General features: G+C 59.6%; 1 long non-coding RNA gene across 1 annotated transcript; it reads left to right on the top strand.

Moving 5' to 3' along the window:
- Positions 1 to 12367: 12367 nt before the first annotated feature.
- Positions 12368 to 15316, top strand: LOC121103404. Its single transcript, XR_005835567.1, has 2 exons — positions 12368 to 12953; positions 13180 to 15316. It is a non-coding gene; the product is annotated as an uncharacterized LOC121103404 (long non-coding RNA).
- Positions 15317 to 17835: the final 2519 nt, after the last annotated feature.

Below are 17835 nucleotides of genomic sequence, written 5' to 3'. Positions count from 1 at the left end.
TGCAGACCGTTGGCAGACCTGCCCCCTCTGCTTCTTGAAGGAGAGGAGGGAGGATGGGGTTCAGGGACGAGATGCCGCAGGAATAGCTGGGAGTTTGGAAAATGCCGTTAGGGCCCAGAGGTGACTGACCTTTGAGACGTGGGGCCTCCTCTGGACAAGTATCTTCTGGGACCCAAGGGCAGCCCGTGGGACTGGGCTCCTGAGACATTCGGTCAGACAAGCGGCCTTCACTCTCTGTATTCTAGAAACATTTACGCAAGTGAAGATATTTCAACCACCCCTTGCTGAGTGATTGCCCCTTGCTACACTAACTTTTGCAAAATCCATCTGGGATGGAAAATTTTGGTTTTCCTCTGTAATGTCCAGATGGAGGAAGATGCTGAGCCCCTGGGATAAGAATCCCCAGGATCTGCCAGGCCTGCCTGGGGTCCTAGCGGAGTCCTCCGGGAGGGGGCCGTGGGCCGGGGCCCCTGGGTGCTGCTGAGACAGCTACTCTCCGCCAAGCAGCCATGGTGGGAACCAGGAAGAAGTCATTTGTACGAGTGACTCACACTCTCCACAAGAGAAAGTTTTGCAACTCAACTACTCAGAAATATTTAGAAATTCTTTCTAAAGAATGGTCTATAACTAATGACTATAATTTTAACAGCTCAGTGGGCTGAGGGAGGAGAAGGAGTGGCTTCTCAGTGGAGAGTGTGGCTGTTTTTACTAAAAGCAGGGAGGAAGCAGTAAATGTCTTGACCTACTCGTCATCTCGATCTCCCTCTAGGACAGGGGCACATTCAAGTTCACTCATGGTAAGAAACTTACCGGATCCAGCATTTTCCAAACTTACTTGATCTGACGTGCCTGGCAAGGTGTCTAGGGATACGCATGCCTCATCCAGCTTGACCGACTTCAGGCATCATGAGGAGAATGCTCTCTGTTCTGGTAGGGCTGCCTTTCCATCTGGACGGAGGCTGCCAGGGATGGGGTGGCCACCCTCACACGACCCTCAAACTTACATTTTGCTCATGGATTTTGTGGGCCAGATTTAGACAGGACACAACGGTGTTGGCTTTTCCCCTGTTCCGCAAAGTCTGGGGTGTCAGCTGGGAAGACTCACAGTGGTGGGTGACTTCAGTGCCCGGGGGTGGAATCATCCGGAGGCCTTTAATCCACACGTCCAGGGCCTGGGCTGGGAGGCCTCTCTGTGTAGCTGGGGCTTCCTCACAACATGGCGGCCCTGGGGCAGTCTGGGGGACACAGGGGACGCCAGAGGGCTTGTTTGTCAACTGGCCTCGACGCCCTTTAGACTCGCTTCCAGCAGGCTCCATTGGCCAGAGCAGTCACAGGCCGCCCAGACTGAGGGGCATGGGCAGGGTCCCCAGCTCTCGATGCCAGGAGCGTCAAGGAGCTGGCGGCCATGTTTGAGAACCGCTGGGTGTGGGGGGACCAGAGGCATCTTCTTTGCTATGCATCCCGCCTACCCTTCGCCGAAGCCTATCTTCTGCCTCCTCCCCGGAAGCCCCGGCTCCTTGAGCCCCAGACAGGTAGGCCTTTCCCTCGCTCCACCGTGGGAGCCTGGTTGTGGACACTCACCTTCTTCAGACTGTGGCCCTTCCCTCGGGAACACTGATCCCAGCCCGGGCGGGACGCTGGGGCGTTACTGTGAGAGCCCATCCCCACCGGAGGGGACCACGGGGCGCGCAGGGGCGAGAGCCTGACATGGCTTTTCCCCGGCCCCTCCCTTCCTTCTGCTCCTCACCTCTCAGCGTAAGGCAGGGCCACCCTCCTCGCTGTCACCCCGACGCGAGGCCTCTGCCAAAATGTGTCCGTGAGAGCAGGAGACCGAAGAAAGGCTCAGGCCGTGGGTGATGGCTTCTGTGGGGCCGGGCTCGGCCTGTTGAGCTTCCCGGCCTGCCACCCGCCGCCGAGTGAGTGAGGCCAGGCTCGCGGGGTCCCCCGTGCCTCGGCTTTCCCATCTGCGGGCTGCGCGCGAGGGCTGGGTTAGCACAGCAAAGCCGCGCACCGCCGCGCGGGCCGCACCCTCAGCCGCCGACCGGCGTGGCCTGCGGTCCCCGAGAAGCCGTGCAGGACCCCGCTTGCCTTTCCCCCAGAAGCAGAGCCGGAACAAGGACGGAGGTCAGGCGGCTGTGTGCGGGGCCACGTCAGGAAGGGCCGGTAGGGGTGAGGAGAAGCCCGTGGACGTGACTCTGCGGCGCCTGCTGGGCTGGGACCAGCCAGACCCGTGTTTGCCCACCTCCACCGGGGCGGCCGAGGCGCTACCAGGGGCGGCGGGGACCTGGTACTTTCCACCGGCCTTGCGCGCAAGGAGACGTGGCTCCGGCAGCCGGAGAAGCCTCGGCTCCCGCCGCATGGGCTGGCCGCGGGGGTCGGCGGCATAACTGCGGCGGGAACGGCGAGGGGACGTGCTGGGGACACTGGGAGCTCCATGGAGTGTTGTCACCTCTCCGGAGAGGGACACGTGCCAACAGCCCAGGGTTCAGCTTACTGGCTGTGTGGCCCAGAGAAAATCACTTCAACTCTGTTCCTCAGTCTCGTCCTCTGTGAAACAGGGGTAATGATATCACCTACCGCGAGGATAAAGGGCTTACAACCGCCCCTGGCCATGGTGAATACTAAAAAAAGGATATTTATATTTATATTTATCATTCATGCAATTACTTTAGTATTAAATTTTGATAAGTCTCAGACTTAATAGGTCTAAGAAATAATCTTATTTATATTAACTATAATTATATGCAAATATTTGCTAATTAGTAATATAATAAATTGTAGTTATCTAATTCTATAATTATTTAACTCATTAGAATTATTTAACTTTATAAAAACAGTAATTATTCAATGATTATATAATGATTAAAACTATGTTACAATCCTACAAATAAGGAAATAATTATAATGCAATTGTTGATTCTCTTGTCATGTCTTATTTACAATCTGCTCGAGCAGAGGCAAGGACCAGCTAGAAGATGGGCCTGGCGTGCAGGGGTGCGTGGCTGGCGTTTGGGGAGCGAGCGGCTGATGTGTGAACGTGGCAGGTCAGCGCTCTGGTGGTGGAAGCAGGTCGCACGCGAACGTGGGAGGGAAGGGCTCCAGGAGGCAGCTCTTCCAAGCTGCCAGACACATAGTAGGTACTCAAGACACATTCGCTCCCTTCCCATCACCTCCTTCCTGTCAAATACGGAAGAACGAGGGCCGAGAGGTTTCTGTGGGGTCAGACGGAGGCACTAGAGACCGCAGGGTTCACAGACCTCTCCCCTCCCCCGTCTCCAGGGAGAGGGCTCCTTGCAAGCTCAGGACCACCTCCCCCCCTTTTCTAGACGTGTTGTTTCTCGTGGGAGGGGGACTCAGCTGATGTGTAGGAAGACGAAGGGGGGGCCCAGGAGCGGACAGCGAGCACCAGCCCTGAGCGCTGGGAGTCTCATTACGCGTGCGGTGGCGAGGGGTGGGCTGGGCTCGCTGCACGTATCAACTGCAGGGTTCTCAACGGTGAGAAGAGGGGAGGAGAGGGAGCCTGAGGTCGCCTGTGGTTGTGGAGCTGTGTCCTCGGGCCGGACGCTTGTGAGATAGCTCCCGGCTCCTGGCTGTGCTCACATACACACCCACCACCTGGTTCGTGGAGGGCGCGCTCTTTTTCCAAATCATAAGGACCCGAGGGAGCTGGAAAGAACAAAGAATCTGGGAAAAAAACCTCTCTCAGAGAAAGGCAAGAGGGTGGGACCCTGCTGTTTTCTTGGAGCGCTGCTGGAGGCAAAAATCACGGTGCAGTGCGTCGGGCAGGCCCAGATGTCACCCCTCGTTCAGCGTTTCCCTTCCCGTAGCACCTGCAGAAGCCTTCCTTCTGACCTCCCCACTGCTCCGCTGTCCCAAACCAGCATTGAGCAATAGGGCCAGTTAGCAATCTCGAGCCCAGAAATAAAGTGACTGTTGCTTCGGTGCCCTTGCACGTTTGCTCGGGGTCCTGACAGGGGCAGAAGCAATGCTTGCAGGAAGCAGATGGCCTCGTCTACTGTACATTTCGGAATATTTCAACTGCAAGGCTGGCTGGGCTGTTGCATCACTGGGCCAGACAAGGCCACGGGATGGAGGCCGGGAGCCTGGAGACTGGGTGGCAGGCCAGGAGGGGAGAGGAGGAGGAAGGGGGGACGAAGGGGGGAAAAGCGCCTAGTTCTCAGCCAGGTGCACCTGCAAAGGGCAGCTACACGGGTTGAGGGTTCAAATCCTGGCTGAGTTGTTGATTAGCTGTGAAACCCTGGGGAAACGACTTCCTTTCTCCAAATTTCAGCGTCCTTGTCTGTAAAAGACCTGTCACTCCTACTTCACATGGCTGCTGTGAGGGTATGTGCACTGCTCTTAGGGGCTGCCGCGAGGATGGCAGGAGGTCATCCGTGCACAGTGCTTAGACCTGGCCCGGTGCTAGAGGTGGTACGTTGGGGCCAGCCTCTCCCTGGGGGCAGGGGGCGCAGGCAGCCACCCGGCAGGCTGCTCAGTGGGCGTGGAATCGGACAGAGGGAGCAAAGAGAATCCCAAAAGGGCCTCTCCCCCGAGGGCCCACATGCTTGGAGTGCTAGCAGGCTCCCCCACCCTATGGCTTCCAGCAGTCAGCCCATGGGAGCCCCAGCAGGAGTCAGGGGGAGGGAGGGAGGAGAGAGGCCAGGGTGCGTCCAGCCAGTCTTCTCCCTGCATCGCCCCGTCAGCCTTGCCACTCCCTAGGCCACGGTCTGCACGTGACTGCTCCTGGGCGCAGGAACCGTTCCCTCTTCTGGGTCCTTTGGGGGCCCCCTCTGTGGGTGGTGACAGCCCTGCCCCACCAGTCCTGGCTCCTGCCCTCTCTCCTGTGGTTCCGAGACCACGTGTCAGCGGATCTGGCGAACCAGGCCCACTGCCTGTCTGTGTCAAGTTTTATCGAAACACGGCTCTCCTCCCTCGTTGGCGCATGCCCTCCGGCTGCTTCGGTGCCACGGTGACAGAGGCAAGCAGTCCCAACAGATGCAGCACGGCCCCCAAAGCCGGAAACACTGTCCCGTCCTTGAGCTCAGCTTTCCGGAGCAGTCAGCCAGGCTCTGCCTCCGACCCGGCCACACTGGAGAGACTGACCGTCTGCAGACTCGCCAGGGCCGCCGGCTGCTGCTCGTGTCATCACCGGGACCTCTTCACACACAGGAATCGCTTTCCCAGGTTCCCGTGTTCCTGGGCGGAGAGGGTCCTGAAAGGCTGTGTGTGTCTTCGACGCTCCTCTCTGCTCCAAACCATTCCACGCACTGGCAGCAGGACGGGGTCGCGGCCAGGCCCCCGATACCGCCCCCTTCAGGGGTGAGCTGGGACCGTTCCCGGCGCCCCTCGGGGTCGCTGCTTCCTCCCAGGGCTGAGGGAGCTGGGGTCTGAGAAGCGTCACACGTTGCACTGTATTCCTGGCCCTACTCTCATCACCAGGTATTTCTGGTTATCACGACTGGAGAGGTGGGGGCTGCTGGCGTCCAGTGGGTAGAGGCCGGGGTGCCACTCACACCCTACAGTGCACAGGACGGCCTCCCCCCGTCACAACTAGTCATCCGACCCCAGCGTCAGCGGGGCCAAGGTGAAGCCCTGGGGGAGACGCTTATCTTCACGAAGGAGGGACAGCGTGCGCTTCGCTCTCCGTTCGATCCCTAGCACATGGCACCTGCTCAAAGTTCCCGATGCACAAGAGAGTGTTCGCCGTCGGGCAGGCCCCGGGGTGAAATGGGCTTCCTGGGTCCAAGGCAGCATGGGATCCACGTGCCAGCACGGACATAGGCCCTGGGGGCTCTGAGCACAGAAATGGGGCTGGTCCGGGCCCTGATGGGCAGGGCGGACGGGGTAGCCGGTCGGGAGGCGTCCAGGCTGGGGCCTGGGCTTGCTGGACGTGGCAGGTGAGGGCCACTCTTGGAGGTCTGGGGATGCACGCCAGGGCCTCCGTGCACGAGATAGACAACGGATTGCAACGGCCGTGTGGCCCAGTGAGCGCTGCAGGACTTCCAGCCAAGACAGCTTACTCAAGAAGAGCCTGTCCTTTGGAAGTTTCGGGGGGAAGGTGTGGGACACAGGCCGTTCTGAAACTCAAGGTGATTCCGTAAAGTGCGCCTTTCGTTTCCTGAGCGTGATGCTGGCTGGGATCACTTCCCTCCTTCTCAGGCCTGCAGACCCGCTGGCACCAGAGCTCAGGCCCTGCCCCCTCTACCAGGCTCATGGCCGTGTGACTCAGTGTCCCCTCTGGTAAATGGGTGGGAAGCCACAGAGAGAGGGTGCTTGGCGAAAGGGCCCTAGACACTGAGCCCGGCGTACCTGCGTGCTTGCGTTTGCGGGCTCCTGACCTGGTCTGTACCCCACCGGCACCCTCCTCTCCCCCATTGAGGGAAACCACGTCGGCTGCAGGGACAGCATATCTGGACTCCACGGGTAACCACCTCCCCGCTGTTCTCTATACGTTCACTACCCTCAGCCCCTGAACACGCACAACTCAGTCACACGCTGTCTTCCTGTGCGTGGGCCTTCATTCACTCACCGTTGCTGGAGAGCCGGCCCAGCGGACGTGCGTCCCCAGGGTCTCGCGTTCCGGGCTGTGAGCGCACCAGGACTCCCACCTCCTTCTGCGGCTGGGCGCTCGGTCTGGCTCCCGGGTTGGGCCCTGGACGGCACTGTGGGCTGGGATTTCTGAGTCCCTGTGCACATGTGCGCGGCTGGGCTGTGTACTGTCCTCTCACGTTCCCGCCCGAGCGTGTGGTCCCGGCGCTCCTGTCCTCACCTTACCCACTCTCAGGGCCACACGGGACGCTGGCAAAGGGCAGGAGAACTTTGCTCTGGGAGGTGACGACACGGAGCGTCACGATGGCAAGGGTGGGAGAGGCCGAGGGGAGAGAGGCGAGAGGCGGCGAGGACCCCACGGCAGGAAGGGTGACCTTTCCTGCTCAGTCTCTGTCCTCATTCAACGGCTTGGATGGCATCTCGTGAGCTCCGTGCCCCTGGCCTGTCTGGTCCTCGTCCTGCCGGCAGCTGTGAACGGAGCTGCTCCCGTGTGTGCAGGTGGTCACGTGGACCTTCGTTCTCGGCTCCCGTGGCAGGGTACGTGGGTGCACAGCTCCTGGATCGTGGGGTCAGCCGATGTGCAGCTTTGTGAGAGACAGGCCAGCTGTCTTCCAAAGGGGCCGAACATTCTGGATGCTCACCAGCAATGAGTGGGAGCCCTTAGGGCTGCGAGGCTTGATTTTCAAAGCTTTGGTCCACCTTGCTTCGACGAGGTAAGTGTGGTTTCCGCCTCGGACACCAGAGCGGCATCCCGTCGAGGCGGCCAAGGGCTCGGGCTCTGGCAGGACGCGGGTTCAAGGATCCAGCTCTGCTGTTCACTCCTGAATGAACGTGGACAGACCAGTCAGCACCCCCACCCCTGAGCCTGACTTTGCCCTCCGTGGACTGGGCCTCACTCGGGGTGCAGGCAGGCCACGTGGGTCAGCACGGTCGTGGGGAGGGCAGGCCGCCATGAACATCAGCCACCACTGTAGTCGATCTTGAGTTTGGAAGAAGCCTCATCTTCCTTGCCCAGAATCTTAGAAGGTTCCAGAGGGAAGGAACGTGAGGTAGACTGGGTGATGCCCCCCAAAATATCCATGTTAGTGCTCAGAACGAACTTGGGGGGAGCTCCCTTCCTGGTGGGAGGTGCTTTGAGGATGGGGCCGAGTTGAGGACCTGGAGATGGGGAGGTGGTCCTGGATGATCTGGTGGGCCCGGTGTCCCCACACGGTCCTGGAAGGGGGAGAGGTGAGGGCCAGAGAGACGGGACGGTGCCACTCTGCTGGCTTCAAAGATGGGGTGGGGCCACGGACCAAGGATTGCTGTGGTCTCTGGAAGTGTGAGGAGGGAAGGGAGCATTGTCCCTGGAGCCTCTGGAAGGAGCCGGTCCTGCCGGCACCTTGACTTGAGTCTCGTGAGACCCGCGTTGGATGGGTGACCTCTAGAATCTACGTGTTGTCAGAGAACATAAGGGAGTGAATGTGTGCTGTTCTCAGCCACGAGGGATGGGGTTGTCTGTACCGCAGCCGGAGGAAACACAGAGCCTGCGTGAGCAGACAGGAAGCTCAGGCCCAGCGTGGCCTCACGGCCCAGGGTCCAGGTGGAGACCTGCTGCCCCACGTGCCCTTCTGCCCGTCTCTCTCAGACCTGCCTTCTCTTCTGTCCTTTCCCGTGGGTCCAGGGCCCTGACGGGGTCACACGGGAGCTGGGCTGCCCAAGCGCTTTGGGGACTTGGGGCGAAAACCCCAAGGTTGAAAATAGCTCTGTACCCCTGTGTGGTTAAATTTCTGCTTCTCGGCCTGCTGTGAGGGCGACGGCTCACAGAAGCCACTTCCTCCTGACGTGCCGCTGCCAGCCCATCCTCGCGGCCATTCCCTCCTCTGCCGTGCCCTCCGTGGCAGTCCTGCGTGGCCAGCCTGGGGGCTGCCTTCCAGCTGTCCTTGGGGGCGGCTGCCACGCACTCCCGGACCCCCTACCACAGCGGCTTCTCCTTCAGGCAACTGCTTTTCTGTGTGTGACTGTTACGGTCTTCCTCGTTTTGAGGTTAAAGTCAGTCCTTCCTTTCTCTGGTGTGAAATTCAACCATGATACAGTCACAGCAAAGACCATATTTCCAACCGAAACCGCGGTGCGCGCAGGGCCTTCTCGAGACGCTGTCCTTAGCTTCCTCTGGGTTCTTGGGCTTGACCTAAAGGAAATTCTTAGTTGGAAAATCTGAAAAACATCGTAGGCACAGCGTGTAGGTGGCGAGGGAGGGAAGGAATTATTTTCTAAATGAGGCTTACAATTTCTGTTTCATTTCAGACAGGAGTCTTTTGAACATGCCAAAGAGATTTTAAAAAGCCTGTGTTCACTGTGGAGACCCGGCCTGACCGTTGCCAGCTGGGTGCCCGACTTACTCCACAGCACGTCCATTGTAGGCGTCCGAGGGGTATTGGGTGAAGGAACCACCAGAGGAATGGCTGTGTGAGTGGGTCAGCAATTTGGAAGCAGCCAGAATATTCTAGAACTTACCCCACGCTGTGCCTCTAACGCGGATCCTGTGTTCTCACTCTGAACCGCTCATCAGAGGAGAGTCCTCTTGTGGCCAGAACACTTGCTGAATGGAGACCAAGACCGAGGGCCAGGCCGGAGAGAGCTTTTGCGAGTCTGGAGGAAACAGATGGCAAGATTCTGGCTCACAGGCTATGCTGACGATGGTGAAGGCTGTCTGGGGGACGTGGTGTGTAGGGGAGTAACTGTGTGTCCTGTGGACGAGAGGGCGTCTTCCGGTTAGGAAGGGGACTCACATTTGTTGAGGACCACTCCTATCTCCCGTTCCACCCAAGCTTCTTAGCAAACGTCATTCCCATTGCTCAGATGAAGAAACCAAGACTCAGTGATGTAAGCAAATCGCCCAAGTCTGGGTGACAGAGCAGAATTGGCCTGGAAGTTGGCCAGTGACGGGGCAGTGTTGCTTGGCCATGGACATCCCTCTCCCAACCTCTACGTTGTCACAGGCCCTGGTTCTGTTTGGGCATCTACTCCTTCCCTGTGTGACTCAGGGCAAGGGTCCCCCACTCAGACCCAGCCATAATTCCTGACCCTTCCACGACAGCAATGGTCACCCCCTGGCCCTGATGCTGATGCCCACACTGGGAAGACGCGATCTGCAGGGGGCTTTTGGGAGTCTCCTCGCTCCTTCCTCGGCTTGAGGCTGTGGCCAGGGAGGTGACGGAAGCGCGTCTCCCTCTTGCTGCCAGCCTGTGGGTGATGCTGATGGCAGGTGGCAGGGGAGGGCCAGCCCCCCCGCCAGCTCTAGGATTCCTGTTTTCTACGGCAGGCACCTCCCTCACTCCGGAGTTTGCTGCTTGCAGCCCCAAGCGTCCCGAGGCACAGACCTGGTACCCTCTCCTCTCTCCTCCCACACCAGCTGGAGAAGCACTAGGGCTCTGCAGCCTCGTGTCTCTGCCACTTAGAGAAATCACCTCTCTGGGCCTCCCCCTGCTCTCCGGCACCGCCCGGCTCCCGGTGTGGCCTGGGAGGAGTGCCGTACCGCGTGCAAAGGCAGGCACTGTTGGGCTGTCCTGGTAGGGAGCGTCGCCCCACCTTCCTGCAGGGCCACTTCTGCCGCTCCTAGGGGACAGGTTCCCTCTGCTGGCTTTTCTCATTCTTCCTCGACAGGTCTGAGCACTTTCCACAACGATCACTTACAACCGGTGATAATGACGTCATGCCTTTCCAATCCCCCCGGGAGAGGGTGGCCCAGCGGGCGGGCCTCTGAGGACAGCGGTGCGGCCCTGACGGGTCCTAGCCCCGAGCTTGTGGAGGGCCAGGCCCCTTGGTGTGTCCTTGTGGGAGACACAGTGCAGCCTTGCTCACAGGAATCAGGCCTGCCAGGGGTTCACCCCTGCGCTCGAGCTAAGCCAGAGGGCAGCTTGCTGACTGCACCCCGGGGGGGGGGGGGGGCGTGGAGGAAGGGGACCAGGGGCCAGGAAGCGGCCCCTCACTTCTTGTGGGCTTGCATGCTGGTTTCGAGGCCCACCAGCCACAAGGGGGCCTGGGAAGCGAATACCCAGCATTTCCCGCTCCTTGCTCCAGGATGGGAGTCCCTCAGCCGCAGAAGGGCTCTGAAGGCCGGGCGGCCCAAACCAGGGACGGAGAGCTTCTCCGCCGTCGCCAGCGGGTGTCCTATCCACACTGACCAGGTAAGTAAGAGTGAACTGTCCTCTACCTCCAAGAAAGCTTTACTCTGGGGTCTGGATGGGCACTGTGGGGTCAGCAGGGACTTGGACCAGGGGTTTACGGTGTTTTTCTCCGACTGCCCTACTTTTGAACCCTGGGATTTGTGGCCCATCACCTGCCGATTAAACGCCTCCAGATAACCGTGAATACACTGGTCAAGTGACCACCGCAGTGCGACGGTCCCCCCATGTGCCCAGAAACATCTCGAGTGCTCCTGCCATCCCTGGTCCCATCACGGTCGAGCGGAGCGACGCCCTGGCCTTCCCGCCCCGTTTCCTGCAGCCGCCGGAGTGGGGTAACCGCAAACGGAGTGGCTCAGGGCAACAGGGCGTATTCTCCTACACTGCGGACAGAGTCCAGTATCGGGGCTCACGGGCCTCAAGTCCGGATACTCTGCCTATTTTAAAGGTCAGCTGATTAGTAACCTTAATTTCACCTGCAAACGTATTTGCCCTTTGCCACGTAAGCCGGCGTACGCACGGGCTCTGAGGAGCGGGGCCGGCGTCGTCATACTGTCCACCACACCGGACAAGGCAGAACGCTCCCAAGTTCCAAGAAACACGCCTCTTTCCTTCCCTCCCCTGCCCTGCAGCTAATTACAGCACGCTCCCCTCCGCAACACTCAACGTTTTCTCTCGCAGATGTTTGGTTAGTTACGGACAATCCCGGAGATGCTCACTGACCAGCCACGTGCCACGCCTGGGTCTACACGCACGAGCGAATTACAGGTTCCCGTCCGCACGGCTCTTGGTCTCATGGACAATTCGCAACATTGAGCATTTTCTGTGTCGCCTCCTCGGGCTGCACACCACCTGGGAGATGGCTCTCATTGTCGTTCCTCTCTTACAGATAGGGAAACCGAGACACAGCTGGCTCAAGGTCACACGGCTTGCTACTCAATGGCACAGCTGCAGGAATGCAGGGCTGTGCTGCACTGAACTTGACTCTCCCTTGGGGCCCGGAGCATATATGGAATATACTGGGAGAGCACAACATTATAGTTCACGTCGCTCAAACGTGGCGGCCGCACGTAACAGCCCGAGACTCGGCAGCCCCGGCCGGCCCCGCGCTCTGCAGGCGTGGAGACTAGAGCTCAGACCTCACTAAGCCAAGGCCGCATTTCTCGCGCTAGGATCTGGGTCTCCCGACCTGGGGGCCTTTTTCTGCTGCGGCGTGGCATCCTGCCGTGGACAGGGAGCTCCAGAGCAGCCCCACCTCCGTCCCCAGGGCAGGGCACCCGGCCACTGATTACTCACCGTCTCCGTGGGTCCACCCACGTCAGGACGGACTGAGTGCGGAGCTGCTGCACTGTCCCCTGTGGCTGGCCCCCTGATGGTCGTCGCACGGAGCAGGGCTGCGCGTCCCCTGCCAAGATCAGTCCTGTGCCCCGTCCAGGCCACAGTCTGCTCTCAAGTTGGGGCCTGGCCATCTGAAAAACACCCAACACAGCTTTATTCTTCACGCCATCTTAGATTTATAGAGAAATGACAAAGACAGTGTAGGAGGTCCCCACTGGCCCCCCAACCAGACACCCCGTGTCACAGCACCTGCCCTCAGTACGGGGCTCTGGTACAGTTAACGTGCCAACGCCGATCAATTACCATTAGCTAAGTCCGTGCCCCGCTCGGATTTCCCTGGCTTTCAGCTGACGTCCTTTCTCTGTCCCAGGATCCCACGCTGCGTTAGGTCGTCCTGTCTCTTCAGGCTCCTCTGGGCTGGGACGGTTTCTCAGACTTGCCTCGACAGCTTTGGGGAGCACTGGCCAGGCGTTTCATAGACTGTCCCTCGGTTTGGGTCTGTCACAGTGAGACTGGAGTTACGGGTGGTGGTAGAAGACCCCAGAGCTGAAGGGCCCTTCTTAACCCGTCCAATCACCTGCCTCCTCACTGTGGACAACACTCTGGGGCGCCTGAAGGAACGTCTGTCAGGCTCCCCTCCCCCCCCCGACAGTTTCCCGAACCCTTTTCCATGCTCTGGCAGAAACAGGCCCCGATGTGCTAGGGGTCTTTCTCAAGGTAAGTGGGAGGAGCTGCTGGAGTGGCCCCTGTCACCTGGTCTGCACAGAACAACAAAATTTCCTCCGTTTAGCAATTATTCAAGGTCTTCATTGGAAAGCTGATCTGAGGGATCTTCTCGGGGGCCGAGGAGCGTGGCACTCCACCCCTTAAATCCATCCCGTGGCTTCCGACTGCTCTCAGGTAAGGACCAGCACCCTTCGTGTGGGCTGTAGGACTCCAACTGGGCTGGTCCAGCACCCCCTTGAGCCCTATCTGTCTCTATGCTGCTCTTGCCAACCAAGCTCCGGGGGCTTCCTCCAGCATGCCCCATCCCTCCTGTCTACCCCAGGGCCTTTGCACATACCATTCTCTCTGTCTGGCATCTGCTCCTTTTCTTCCTGGACTGGTTAACTCCTGCTTCCCTCAGGTTATGGATTACGTGCTGCTCCTTTGGGAAACCCTTCCTGGCCAGACTCCAGAGGAGGACCGCTGCCACAACACACATCTGCTGAGTGTACCACCTGATCTCTTACACACACGTGTGCCAGTTTTTCTCTTTGGTTGGCATGTCTCCCCCACTGGACACTATGTTCAAGGAGCACAGGACTCAGTCTGTGCTCGCTGCTGCATCCCAGAGCCTGTGTCACGGAGCACGGAGCAGACAGCAGGCTCTCAGCTCCACAGACGTCTGCTGGAGGAAGCGGTGGATGCAGGACACTTGGCATTTGCTGTCTGAGCAACAAAAGGACAGGTTTCATCAGAACTCATACTGGCCTAACTTTTCCTCCTCCTTCCTTCCCTCGGAGGGCCGGCAAGAGCACATTTCAGATGGAAGGAGATGAAATTTTTGAGTCAGCAAATTTAGGATTTCCCATCTTACATGTGTCCCGGACTTATCGGCCTGGGTTTTATCAAACCACAGTGAGTGAAGTCGAAGGGCCTGACCGTGTCGCAGCCATACCACGCACCATCACGGTGTCCCGGTGACCACGTGGCCCCGTCACTTCCCCTGTGGCCTGTCCCATAGCTCGTGTACTGTCCTCCAGCGATGCTGAGCAAACAGACCCGGGCTCAGGGATGCACAACACCCAATGCTTTATTTTGACCGTAACTTTGTGGGTCAGGAGCTCAGGCTGGGCTCAGCTGGCTGGTGCTTCCCTCGAGCCCTTAGCTGGCCGATGAGCCACTCCGGAGGACCCGAGGCAGCTTCGCAGATGGGGATGCGGGACGGCTGGGTCTGCTGGGCCTGCTGTCCTCGTGTGGCCCTAGGGCCTCTCCACGTGGCCTCTCCAGGAGGGCAGATGGACTTCCTGCTTGGTGGCTCGGGAACGTCCAGGGTGGGTGTCCTGGGGGACAGGAAGAGGGAGCTGCCAGGCCCCCCCAGCTGAGGCCTGGACAGGGCCACAGGGTCATCTCGGCCTTTCCTACTGCCTGAGGCAGGCACAGTACCCACCAGACTGAAGCAGAGGACACAGGCCTGTGCGGGAGGAAGGTCACCGTCACCCGCCATGGTTGGCCGTTCCTGGCTTGAATACCTGAAGCAGCAGGGGGCTCATTCCTTCATGCAGAGCTGCTGGTTCCATGACTGGGGGACTCTGGAGTTTGCCTTCTCTGTTGAAAGGATTCCTGCCTCCCTGCTGTTGCACACGCTCGTCTGGGCCTGTCCTCCCGAGCCCCACAGCAGCCGCGGCCCCTTCTTCAGGCCACCTCTTCAGAACCCGCCTCACCCGAGACCTCGCTCTCTTCTTGTGCGGGGCCCGTGCTCTTGGACGGCACGCACCTGCTCAGCTTGGCGGGAGCTCCCTGGATGAGCAGCTCCATCTCGGTGGTGGTGGGGGAACGGGGTTCACCCCCAGGTGTGGGTCCGTGCGAGCCCCAGATCTGATGACACGAGCATCTGGCTACGTTTCTGCTCAGGCTGGGTCGGTTGGCAGTCAAGTGAGGGGGTTTTTGCAATCACTGCTCATTCACTCACTCTTTCACCTGCCACCGCGCTACTCGTCCACCTGTCCACCATGCACCCACCCTCCATTTGTCCTCCACCCACCTGCCCTCCATCCCCCGTCCATGCATCATCTACTCATCCAGCCACCTCACCTCCATCCGTCACCCCTCCATCTGTCTATCTTCTGTCCACTTAACCACCCACCTCACCTCCATCCACCACGCTTCCACCCGTCCCCCATCCATCACTCCTCCATCCCCCATCCATCACCCCTCCATCTGTCCATCCTCTATCCACTTTTCCACCCCTCCCAATGTCAACCCACCCACCCATCGAGGTGGTGCTGGCTCAGGACACAGGGTCAAAGGAGTCGCCCCCACCCTACTGGAGCCCCCAGGGACTCAGTGAGTGCACACGGTTCTAGGGCTCCCTTCCAGGGCTTCTGAGACTTTGGGACTTGGCTAGATCTCTCCTGCGTCTCCGTGGCTGCTCGGGACCGGGTACAGATGATGGTTCAAGGTTGGACCAGCACATTTGCATTTTGTGCCTTTTTGGTCTCAGTTTTGCAGAGGAAACTTTTCTGGAAGTCTTAAAAAAACTGAAAAAACACACACACACAGGAAACTGTGTCTTGTGTTCTTTGTAGCGAGTCTTGTGCTAATTTTGAACCAGTTTTATTTTTCTTTATTTTTAAACCCTGAGTCTCAAGTGTGAAGAGAGAAGCTTCCTCTAGCGGTGGAGACCGGAGACCCCCTCGGAATGAAAGGCACACAGAGGGGCTGGGGCGGGTCCGGCAGTGACCTCGCTGCGTTACTATCCCGAGGCCGCTCGGTGCTGGGGGCCCGATCGGGTGTGGCTGTGGGGCGCGTACTTGCTGCGAGCCTGGCTCTGCCCCCACCAGCTGCCTGGCCTCTAAACCGGGGGTGATACAGCGGGCACCCCTTGCTCCGGGTCAGCGTGAGGGTGACAGGCGTGAATGCACACACTCCTGCCTGGCACGGGAGGTCCCTGGCCCTTCCGGCCGGGGCCGCAAGCAGAGGCAGGTGGCCGGGGAGAGCTGCCAGGCGAGGAGACGCCAGGCACCGGGGGGAAGGGGCCGGGAGCTGCGGTGACTGCTCTGTGGGGGGCGGGGACAGTACCCCAGTTTAAGAGAAATGCCCTTGCTGGTGCTCAAACCTGGTCGCTTGTGCTGCCAGGTCACCAGTGGGATGGTGGGACTTCGTGTGCCCCTGTTAGGCTGTGCTTTGCCGGGACCACCTCCCCTGCTGTGAGGAAGCAGCCACCCCGGGCTGGTGACCTGTAACCCACATCTCCATGCCGACGTCACAGATCCTGGAACAGGCTCAGGAACGCCCTCGGACTCCTCTGCCAAGATGGGCCACGGGCACCCTCACACGCAGCACGTCTCAGTCCAGACTCCCGATTGCACCCTTGGCCCTCGCCCCCCGCGGAGGCCGGGCCCCCTCCCTGCTTCTGTTCTCAGTCGAGGTCGGCCCAGAGACCAGACTCCCGCATCACCCTGGCTGCCTGGCTCCCTCCCGGCCAGCAACCGCGCTTGCCTGGACACCAAGGGGCGACCAACTGCTCCCTGCAAACACTGGCCACTGTCCTGATCTGCTGTCTCCCTAGCAACGGAGCCACCACATAGCCACACAAATTGGACGTCGCGACTTCCCACCCGAAGCCCTGTCGGGACTTAGAGCCACATCGTCTGACGTGTTGGCCACTAGCCCCATGTGCTACTGAAATTCAAAGTCCTTAAGTCATGACAGCCTCCCAGCTGGTGATCATCCACAGCAGAGCCAGAGAGAATGTTCTAGAACCTGACTTTCACGGGGCCAGTACCCCTCTCCTATCCTCCGCCATTCACACACCTGTGTGTTCTCCTTCTCCTACCTCCTTGCCAAGTCCCTCATGCTCAGCCTCTCCCCTCCCTTACTCCTCCCGCGAGGCCCCAGGCCCACAGAGTGCTTTGTCCTCGAGAGCGCTTGCACGTGGCAGAGGCCGAAGCCCAGGAGCTGGGCTGCCTGCATGGGGGGCCTGGCTCGGCAGCACATGCACCATGGGGCTCACAGAGCTTCAGCCCCGTGCTCCTTTCTTGTGTGGGCGCTTTACTGGCTGGGGGTCCACCCTGGGCTCTTCATCTTGAAGAGGGACCCTAAGTCAGCAGCAGCAGCCCCAAGCCTGCGCCCACTCTGGGCAGGCCCCTTGCCCGGATGACCTCAGCTTTCCCATCTTTAAAATAGGAATAATGAGACCCACCCCACTGGATCACATAAAGAAATGGGGTGTGGTGCCCGGGGCACGACAGGAGTGGAGTATCTAAGTGTGGGGTCATGTTGTTTGAGGAGTAGGAGCTCAATAAGTCATAGTATCAGAATCAATAGTCTCAATTTGTGGGTGAGTGCACCTGGTTCTCTGACCTGGTGGGGTGGGTGTTCCTGCTGCCCCATTTTATAGATGGGAAAACCAAGGCTTAGGGAGACCAAGTGATTTCGCGTCTGACAGTGGCCTGTAGATGGAGCCAGGTCCGTGGGGCTCAGAAGTGGGGTCTGTTTCTGGGGCAGTGCTGTCCCCCGGTGTGGCCATGGAGAGTGGGCTCTGCTAAAAAAGAGCCCGGCCAGGAGGGACGGCGGTGGCTCCCGGAGCCGTGGGGGCGGCTCCCATCCCGACTCTTCTCGTTTCTATTTTAGCTCTTCTCATTCTGAATTTCGTTTCACCTCAGGCTCCTACCTTGACGCACACGTGGGAGACGGGAGAAGTTTCGGGGTCCCTGAACATCAAGGCGGCTCTACGCGGACGAGGGGCCCGGCTCACGGGATTAGTCATGCACCTTTCTGATAAGAAAAGTGAAAACGTGAAGTTGAGGACGGAAGGCGCCCAGCTCCGCACGTCCTGCTCGAGGGAACAAGCGACGCCCAAAGAGGAATCGTTAGTGGGAGTCCCACGTTTCGCTGGCGGTGGAAGGGGAACTGGTCCGGGGGTCTGGTTTCAGGACCTCACCTCACCCCCTCCCCGCGGAGGCTCTGGCGTCCACGCCTGGCGGCCGGGCCCTGTCGGGGCACCTGTGCCCGCGCTGCCGGCCGGGTCTTCCTGAGCAGCTGCCGTCCCGCGGCGTGGTGGGCCACACGGTTGCGA

The sequence above is a fragment of the Ursus maritimus genome, unplaced genomic scaffold, assembly GCF_017311325.1.
Source record: "Ursus maritimus isolate PB19 unplaced genomic scaffold, ASM1731132v1 scaffold_19, whole genome shotgun sequence".
NCBI lineage: Eukaryota > Metazoa > Chordata > Mammalia > Carnivora > Ursidae > Ursus > Ursus maritimus.
Note: the sequence above shows the minus strand (reverse complement) of the source record. Positions and strands in the feature narration are given on the sequence as shown.